Genomic DNA, 10406 nt, shown 5'->3' with positions numbered 1-10406 from the left:
CAAACAGAAATGAGACATATATCAGACATCACTCTATATCATACATAATACAGTCATGCGCAATTCGAAAGTACAACATCTACACTCACCTCTTAATTACCCCCTATTTCACGAAAACGCTCCCTTAGATCCCGTTTCTTAAATCTGGCGCTTCTGGAATTAAACACACATTTTCACGAACGTAAAGCTAAAGCTAACGTTAGAGGGCAGCAACACTGATCTAAAAATTGCTAGTGCTGCGGACAAATCTATTTTTGCTTTATTAGCTTAATTCAATTCAACATTTTTACCAAATATAAAGCATTGATATATTTCCAAAAAATTAACAATACAATGGAGGTAGCAACTCAGTACGCAGAGCCTGTGACGAGTGCACTGTGATATACATGTAAAGACGATAAAGACATTATACATGAATAAACCCAACTTATTCATAAACAAGCAGGGGCTGATCCAGGATTTTCCAAGGGGGGGCACATTTTCCCGAGGAAAAATTTGACAAGCAAAAAAAAAAGTTTTCACTTTAAAAGGGGGAGCACACTTAATTAAGCCTATCAAAGGGGGGGGGGGCACGGACCGGCTTTGCCCCCCCCCCCCCCTGGATCCGCCAGTGCATACAAGGTATTTTATACTACAAGGGAAAAAACAAACAAACACGAAAACAAAACAGGGCAACTTTATATACATTTTATCAAATGAAACACTAAATAAATCGTCAAAACAATCATCCCACAACTGAAACTAAGCAAATCACTCAATTTTTCTTAAAGTAATTTAAAGATGGTGCAATTCTGATGTCCATAGATAAAATTTTCCACTTTTTTCACCTATAAAACGAATATTATGTTGATAAGTTTGGCGCCCAAGTCAAACACCGAATTGGCGCCCCCCCAGGTCGAACATCAATTTGGCGCCCCAAGTCAAACATCAAATTAGCACCTGAAATTCGAACATCAAACTTGCGCCCACTCCCCCTCCCCGAGCCTTAATAACAATTTGGTATCCCTTTATTTCAGAACAATTTGACGCCCCCTAGGTTGAACATCAATTCTGTGCCCCTATGTCAAATATCAATTCGGCGCCCCTAAGAAAAAACATCATTCGGTGCCCCCTAGGTCGAATATCAGTTCGGCTCCCCCTATGTCGAATATTAATTCGGCGTCCTATGTCGAACATCAAGTCAGCGCCCCACCCCCTAGGTCGAACATCAATATTCTGCTCCCCCCCTATATCGAAAATTGATTCGGCTCCCACCCCCTATGTCGAACATCAATTCAGTGCCCCTATGTCGAACATCAGTATGGCGCCCCTAGGTCGAACATCAATACGGCACACTTTCCCTCTTTTTTTTTCCCTTCTCTCTTTATTTCCCCCTTTTTTCTCTCTTCATCTTTCCCTCCCTTCTTTCCCCTCCCTTTTCTTTCTTTCTCTTTCCTTCCTCTATTTGGCGCCCCCCTTTATAATGAGTCATTCAATGTCTATTAGTAGAATTAAACTTATATTATAAATAACACAATAATAACACAATTTGTTGATTTCTATTGCAGTTAATTTCTTTTACAATTTAATTCTACTTAATAATTTCACCATTTGGTAATGATCTCTAAATTCTGAGTAATATTGTGCTGATTGATCCATGGTCAACTTTTCATTTCATTTTTTTTTTTTGGTTCTGTTTAAGGCATATGTTGGCAAGTGTTTCGAATTTTCTTTTCCGTTCATCAGGGATGTTACTCTAATATTTTAGTTTAGGACTCAAGTTGGGCAAGCCTTTCAAGTGTAAAGATCGTCATCTCTTTAAACCCCACTCAGTTCATTTCATACCATTGCACTTCAATGATGTGATAAAACACTCAGACATTATTTACACCGGTGTGTTGGCTCAGTTGGTAGAGCGTCCGTCTCACAACCAAGATGTCGGGAGTTCAAACCCCGACCGCGTCAGACCAGAGACGTTAAATGGAGTTGCTGCTACCCTGTTTGGCGTTCAACGATCAAAGGGATAGAGGCTCGTCGATCTGGCTCTACACAGCGGCTGCCGCGGGCCCATATCAATTGGGCAAAGTAAATTTTCGGAGTATTTCATGTCTATTTCGAACAATAGAATATGGATCTTCATCTTTTTATGTGTTTGATAAAGCCTAATATAAGGCATCGCTCTTCTTCTTTCATATGCTTATCAGTGTTGGTCATGGAATCCCATGCAGTGCTACCTGTATTAAGCCAATGGGGAGTTTCAAGATTCAGTGGTCCATTTCGGGAAGCCAAGTGATTCAGCTCTCATAGTCCCCATTGTATTACATTTCTCACTTTCTATTCATTTGTCTGTCACATTCAATGGTGACCAGGGTTCCTGCAAAAGTTTGATTTTCACTTGAAAAGGATTCACTATTATTTTGTTCAAATGGTTAATGGTAAATTGCTTCCCTACAAATCATTAATATTTCCATGTAAGGTTGTCGCTGGCACCACTTGAAGCTGGCTATTTTGTTCCCATCATGCTACGAGTCGATTCTTAATTACCATTAACCATTGAAGGATGGTTGATCAGAAGCTTTGATGTCGGGTGTCTTTGAGTGCTTTCTTTATCTCTGAAGATCTTAAGCTCCTTGACACTCCTTTTTCTTGACGTTGGCTTTCTCCAGTATATCGTTGATGCAGGATAACAAACTTCCATTGTCGCTCACATGAATCTTGAACAGATTCATTCCCCTGACACCAGTCTTTCCAAATAGAAGTTTGTGTTCCATCCTTTCTTGAGTTTCACTCTGTCTCCTCCATAATCACTTTATGGTCGTAATCATAGTGATGAATTCCGACCCTCGGCTTGTCAGTTAAAGTCATTCCTCATTGGAACCTCGGCCATATGAAACTGAACTTGGACTTTCTTTGCCATGACGCAAAGTCTTCCCAAATAGAAGTTTGTAGCCCATCCTTTCTTGACTTCCACTCTGCCTCTTTCATCACTTTGATGATCGGCATCACAGTCGTGGCTGGCTTTATTGGAACCTCGGTCGTGTGAAACTGAGCAACATCTTTTTCTTTCTCACGAGTCTTTCCATAACCCACATTCGCAAGTTTCACTCCTCTTCGATGCTTGGCATTATGCTGATGACTCTCTTACTTGGAACTTTGGCCATGTTAAGCTGGGCAGCAGTGTGATTTAACTTTGGATGCTTCTTCTTTCCCAGTTCCTTCCATCACTTTGATTGTTGGCCTCATGATGATGAATTGTTTCTTTGAGCCTCGTCCATGTGAAACTGAACTTGGGCACTTTCTTTCCCATGAAGCCATACTTTCCTGACTTCCACCCTGCTCGATCCGTCATCGCTTTGATGGTCGGCATCATGCACAGTCGTGGCTGACTTTGTTAGAACCTCGGTCGCGTGAAACTGAGAAACACCTTTTTCTTTCTCACGAGTCTTTCCATAACCCCCACTCGCGAGTTTCACTCCATCTCCTCCACCTCTTCGATGCTTGGCATTATGCTGATGACTCTCTTGCTTGGAACCTTGGCCATGTTAAGCTGGGCAGCAGTGAGATTGGACTTTGGGCACTTCTTCTTTCCCAGTTCCTTCCTAAGGGCTCTCTGGCGATCCTTCTTAGCTTGCTTCTTCAGCTTACCATCCAAGGTCTTGATCTCGTCTGAGACATAGAGCATCGCTTTACGATACCAAATAAGTTCCTTGGTCAGTGTTGTAAATCGCTTCTCCAGAGGGTAGCCCTTGTAGGTTATATTGCCGTCAATGGATGTACGAAGGAATGGATGCTTTACTTTCAATGGGATCTCCGGGCCGAGAGCAGACAGGCGATCAGAGAGAACGGAGGATTTGTTGATGAGCACCTGGGTGGCGGAAACAACTCGAGCAAAGTCTGCCAAGACTTTAGAGGGAATGCACTCGGATGCCACTTCACGAAACTCTTTGAAGTAGTCAACTGTGGCATTACATTTCTGGAAGGAAAGAGAAAGAAACAAAGTTTTTGTATGTCCAATTAGATTATTCAGTTGTAATGCAATTTGACAAGGGGGAACCATTTGTAATTTAACTGTCACCCATTCTCTTAAATTATTTACAACTCCCATTACTTATCAAAGTAGCACTGCATATCTATTATATTTACTTATAGCTAATGCCCTTAGTTTTTATTCCCAATATATATTGGGAATAAAAACTAAACAACCCTCTTGGCTTGAGGTCTTTTACTGGCCTTACTTACACTAACTTCCCTTTGTGTCTGCCTACTCCTTTTCTTTCATCCCCTTCACTAACCTGATTGGTCTTCTCCACTCACTAATGCCCCTTTTGTCTCCTTGTTTCTAGTGTTGCTGTAGCTTGTTTGTGGTCTATATCATGGTTGTTCCACTTTATATGTTTGTCATTTTGCCTCCGACGAAGATTCTGCTACGATCGAAAGCTTAGGCCCCTTTTTGACTTTCTAATTTACTCCATTGGCTCTCTTTTAATAGATAAGCAGTTTTCAACAGCTTCTTTTTGCCAATATATATTTAGTTAAATATACAAAAAAATAAGTTACTAAAATAATCAAGAATTGTACAAGTATACGTATTGATGCTTAGAACATGAGGAAGGTCATTATTATAAATACTTACTTTTGGGAAAGATTTTCCTTCCAATGCTTCATCGGCCCTCTGCAACACTTGCTCAACAAGGGCAGTCTGTAGACGCAAGTCTTTGATGATCTCCTTCATCCTCTTTCTGATGGGTTTGGTGATCTTCTCCTCAAACTCTGATTCAGTCAATTTGCAGTCTTTGGGTTTGGAGAACGGCTTGTTGCCAACAACCTTCCACTGTTTCAGACTGGAGATGATGCTATCATGAAGATCGTGACTCAATGTCATTGAACGAAGGAGAAGAGAGCATGTCCTAGAGCCCTCATTGCAGTCCTTTTCTGCATGACTGGATCCACAGGACCCTTCGAATCGGGAGTGGATGTCTTTGAACTTAGAGCAATTGGGTAAGTGTCCAATGGCTGCAGAAACAGTCTTTGACAGCTCTTGGCACTTTTCTGATATACCCTTCTTGAATTGCTCTTCTGCTGTAGAACAAGTGGTGTCCTTCTCCTCCCAGCAAGGCCTTCTTAGTCCATTGCTTGATGATGTGGTCACTGGGATTACTTGTTCGGGTTGATCAGAGAGCGATGATGAACTCCCATTGGTCTCAACAATGACTGGGGCGACTTTAGATGAATGGCGGCGAAATGTCCGTCTGAATGACTTCAGGGAGCAAAACTTGGGAACCTTGAAGAATCCAGCACAACAGAGTATACTGGTAACAGGTTCGTCTTCCTCACTCGGCAAGATAGAGGGTTGAATAGTCTGTTAACAACGAATAGGGACGCAATAGAAAATACTTCAAGTTAGAAAATGTAATAGTTTTATATTAAACCAGCACGCAGGTCTGATCTCTATTAATAAAAGAGTAGCTTTGTTGCGAAAGGGGGGGGGGGTCCAGCTGGTGATGCATTGAAGGAATTGTAAATGACTCGAGACACATTTTCGTTCGTACACATTTTTTTTTCGTATGTTGTTTTAAAAATACATTTTCTTTTAAAATTGAGTAAGGAAAGGAAAGAAGGTATCCTACAAGCACACGATTTAGATTGAAAAATCCATGGTATAAGGTTGTAACAGAGTCCATAATGTGTAACATTATAGATATATTATTGGTATTTGAGGGGTTTTTATCTTCTAAAGATATGAACAAAATTACTTTTTAAAAAATTGCTAGCAATAAACAAACTTGTTTTAACATAATGATATCAAAATATTTTTTTAAACAAAGCATTCCTTGTCTGTTTAAAGAAAATCATAAGTAAACGAAATTTATTATAAAATCACCACGGAACATAAAATTAATGTAGGCCCAGGTCAATTAGCCTAGTAATTAGCCTAGACATTTAGATCTATACACTAGGTATGAAAAGAAAGAATCAATTTAGTCCAAGGCCTACATGTCAATGTAAGCTTTTCCGTTAAAAATCGTCATCACCGATAATATTAATAGTAATACGGAACTGGATTTAACAATAAGTAAGATTGAATGATTTAATTTATCATTTAGAAAAGTAGAGACACACGAAACAATACAATAAAACGTTACTCACCAACTTATCCATGATCTCAGGATTTGAAGAAAATCCGAAAATAGAAAATTCGATGATAAACTCAGATATAAGCAGCAACGTCAATAAGATGAAGTGCATAATCACAAGTGAATACGAATACCCCAATTCTTTGTTTACATAATCATCATTTTGCTTCACAAGAGTGCGCGCGATGTGACGTCATCATACTTTAGTCCAATGAATGAGTCCTATCTTTTGTCGGAACTCCAAAGCGTTCAACTTTTGACCAATGCGTTGGCTTAAACTCGTTGATTGTGACGAAAGCAGTTTATAAAGCGTCAGTAACCAAATTTGTTCTGTACGTCATAATGGTTTGATTTTTCCGGGGGAGCTGGAGGGTTACGTTTGACGAATATTCCCTTTTTGTAATTCCGTCTCCGTCTGTTGTATTTCTTTTTAGTTTAGCGGAATCACGAAAACCACCTCATTCTTTTTTAACTAAAACAAGACACCAATAATTTCATCGCTATGATAGAAATTGGAGTATGCGAACTACAAGGTGAAATCACATTGAAATAAATAAATTAGGGGGCCTATATACATGGGTGTGAATAAACTGTAGATTTACACGACCTATCGGATCTCTGATTTTTTTATTTATTTATTTATTTTTTGGAGGGAATGTTCATCATCATTCACAGTTCTTCTTTCCCATACCATAGCTCTCTTTTGATTTTCATCTTCTTCATTTTTGAAAGATCATAGGTAGAGGACTCCCCATGCCCTTCCCCCTCCCAGTCAGTCAATCGTTCCCAAGTCAATTGTTCTATATTGGGCTCTGTTACAAAACCAAGTATGCAGCATCTATTCCGTGTGTGTCGATCACGGGGGATGGGGAATAATAATGATAATAATAATAATAACGTCATATTTTACCCAGGGAAGCCACTTCAGTTCTGAAAACTGTTCTACAAGCGGGACCTGCTTAACATGACAATGTTAGTACCCCGGCTTTATCACGGCTACCTTGATCGGGCGCTTGAGCATTCGAAGAATTTCTTCCTACCCTCACATGGGTCGAGTGCAGCACAGTGTGGATAAATATCTTCCTGAAGGAAAACACGCCATGGATATTAGGATTCGAACCCATGACTCTATGTTTGAAGGCGAGAGTCAGAACCACTATACCACGTCGCGCCCACTAATGTGCCCATTTATTATTATTATTGCTATTATTATTGTTATTATTGCTATTACTATTAATATAATTATTATTATTATTATTATTATCATCATTATTATAATCATAGTGATAATAATGATTATCATGGTGATGGTAGTGAGGATTATCATATTTGCGCATGATGGCCATTGATAACATTTTTCTCATAATAACCTTTTGTTTATTTCTACTGAATGAAAATATTCCTCAACATTTTAATGTTCTTTTTTTTTTTTTTTACAATGGACGTTATCTTTCTTATCCAGGCAAACATAGATGCCTTAAATGCATGTTGAATTACCTTATTTCATAATCACGGGATAAAAGGCAATCGAAGAACACTTTTTTTTATGTATTCATGAAAAAAAAATATCCATGAATATCTTGTAATACCACTTTTGAAAAGAATAAATGCGACCAGCTAAGCAAAGAATTTTAAGCACTTTTGGGTTTCAATTTAGTTTACTTTTCATCAAAATTATGTGTGCGGGAGCTGCAATTTCTTTACCAGGGGTGGATCCAGCTTTCGCCAATAGGGGGGGGGGGGTATTTTTATCTATATATTTCCCGATCGGACATTTAAACACTTTTTTGTAACCGTGAACATAATGGGTATACGTATATCTAAACAATCGATGCGGGCGCGAAACGCGAGCTGAATTTTTTTGATATTTTAACCTAAAATTTTGACATTCTAAGCACTATATTGGTGATCATTAACAGGGTGGGTATCTAACGAATCATTTTATGCGACCGTGAAGCGCGAACTTAAAAGTTTTGATTTTCCGATCCAAAAAATTGAAATTTTCAGCACGTTTTGTAACCATGAACAAGATGGGTAGTTATTTAAACAATTAACTGTGAGGGTGTGACCTAAAATTTTGACATTCTACGCACTTTTGGTAATCATGAACAGGATGGTTATCAAACTAAGCAATTTATGCGAGCGGTAAGCGTTAGCTGAAAATTTTGTATATTCTGATTTAAAATTTGGACATTCGAGTAAGCATTTTTGGTAAACATGTTCAGGATGAGTATCTAACAAAACATTTTATTCAAGCGCGAACTGAAAATTTATGATATTTCGACCCAAAGTTGGACATTCTAAGCACTTTATCCAACCATGAACCGGATCGTCACCTTACCTTTGGTAATCATGAACTAAGCATTAACTTTGATGCGAGCAAACATGAGTTTGGCGCCCACCGATTAAACATCGAATTGGAGCCCCAAAGGTTGAACGTGAATTTGGCGCCCCAGTACAAACATCAAAATGGAGCCCCAAAATTCGAATATGAATTTCGCGCCCACTCACTCTGTTGAACATGAATATTTGGCGCCCCAGGACAAACATCAAATTGGCGCCCCTCTGTCGAGCATCAATTCGCCGCCCCTATGTCGAACATCAATTCGGCACCCTATAGTTCCAACATAAATTCGGCGACCCTATGTCGAACACCAATTCGGCGCCCCCCCCCCCTATATCGAACTTCAATTAGGCGCCCCTATGTCGAACATCAATTCCGCACACCCTAGGTCGAACATTAATTGGGCCCCCTAGATATAACATCAATTCGGCGCCCCCAGGTCGAACATAAATTCGGCGCCCCTGGATATAGCATCAATTCGGCTCCCCCTAAGTTGAACATCAATGCGGCGCCCCCCCCCCCCCCTATGTCAAACATCAATTCGGCGCCCTCTTCCTCCTATTTGTCTCCTCCTTTTCTCATCTTCTTCCTCCTCCTCTTATCCCCTTCTCCTTCCTCCTCTTCAACTTCTTCTCCTTCACTTTCTTCAGTTATCTTCATTTTTTTTCTTCATCTTCTCCTTTTTCTTCATTTTCTCCTCTTCTTCTTCCTCCTCTTCTTCTTCTTCTTCTTGTTTTACTTTGTCTTCTTCTTTTCATTCTCTCTTTCTTCCCACCTTTTTATTTTTATCTTCTTTCCCTCTTTTTTTCTCCCCCTTTTCTTCTCTTCTTGGCGCCCCCTTTTTCGCATGTTTCTGTTTCTGGTAACTCCCTTAGGAACTCGGTAGGACAGCGTTTTGCTGGTAAACGCCAAGCTGGTATATAACCAATTACCTCGGAAACATTTTACGTCTCGGTGAAATGGATGCTCCGGGCTGAAGATATTTATATCGCAATAAATAGAGTAAAAGTCATAGAGTAAATTGCTGAAAATTTTATCAAAATCGGATAACAAATAACGAAGTTATTGTATTTCAAAGATTTTCATTATTCCGTTGAAGCATGCAGTTCTAGGCAATGTGACTTCATGAATATTCATTAGGTGGGCTTATGATGTCACATCCACACTTGTTCTTTTGGAGGCCCTATTTTATTGTATGAAATTATGTTTATCAAAAAATGTTCTACCAAGAACTAAAACAGTTGGACTGACTGCTAATTAAGTGCATTAGTTGTTTCTTGCCGCAATTACTTCATGAATAGAGACACAATCATTTTACACATTTTATGAAAAAAATGAAACAACTATGATTTCATGTATTAACATGAGAAAAAGGAAAGTGGGAATGTGACATCATAAGCCCACCTAATGTATATATGAAGACATGCCGGGAACTGTTTTACCGGAATAATGCAATTAAAATTCAATAACTGCGTTATTTGTTGTCCGATTCTGATTAAATTTTCAGCATTTTTCTCTGTGAATTTTAAACTCACAACCTTGCTCTAACCACTGGACCACACGACCCCTACCCGGGGGCCCGGGCCCCGAAAGCCCCCCCCCCCCCCCCCCCCAGAATACGCACATGATTACTCAACCAAATATTGACATTTTGGGAGTTAATCAATGATGATATTAATTTTTCTACTTGGAAGAAAAAGAAATTATTAATGATTTGTTAGAAATTTATTTGAAACAATATTAGTCTTTCTAAGATCCAAAATCAATCGTAGGACGTTTCATCTCCGAATTTTATACAGCAAATTTAAATACCTGCCACGCCCCTTTTAAAGTACAAACGATGTAAACTTCAGAACCAATGGCATTGGACCACGATAAGATTGTAAGCTGAGTTGGATCTCTTTGATTGGCCGACGCCATCAAAACCTTTTTGCGTGGTGTGCTATGAT

This window comes from Lytechinus pictus, chromosome 3, assembly GCF_037042905.1.
Source record: "Lytechinus pictus isolate F3 Inbred chromosome 3, Lp3.0, whole genome shotgun sequence".
Taxonomy (NCBI): domain Eukaryota; kingdom Metazoa; phylum Echinodermata; class Echinoidea; order Temnopleuroida; family Toxopneustidae; genus Lytechinus; species Lytechinus pictus.
This window is presented reverse-complemented; position numbering follows the sequence as displayed.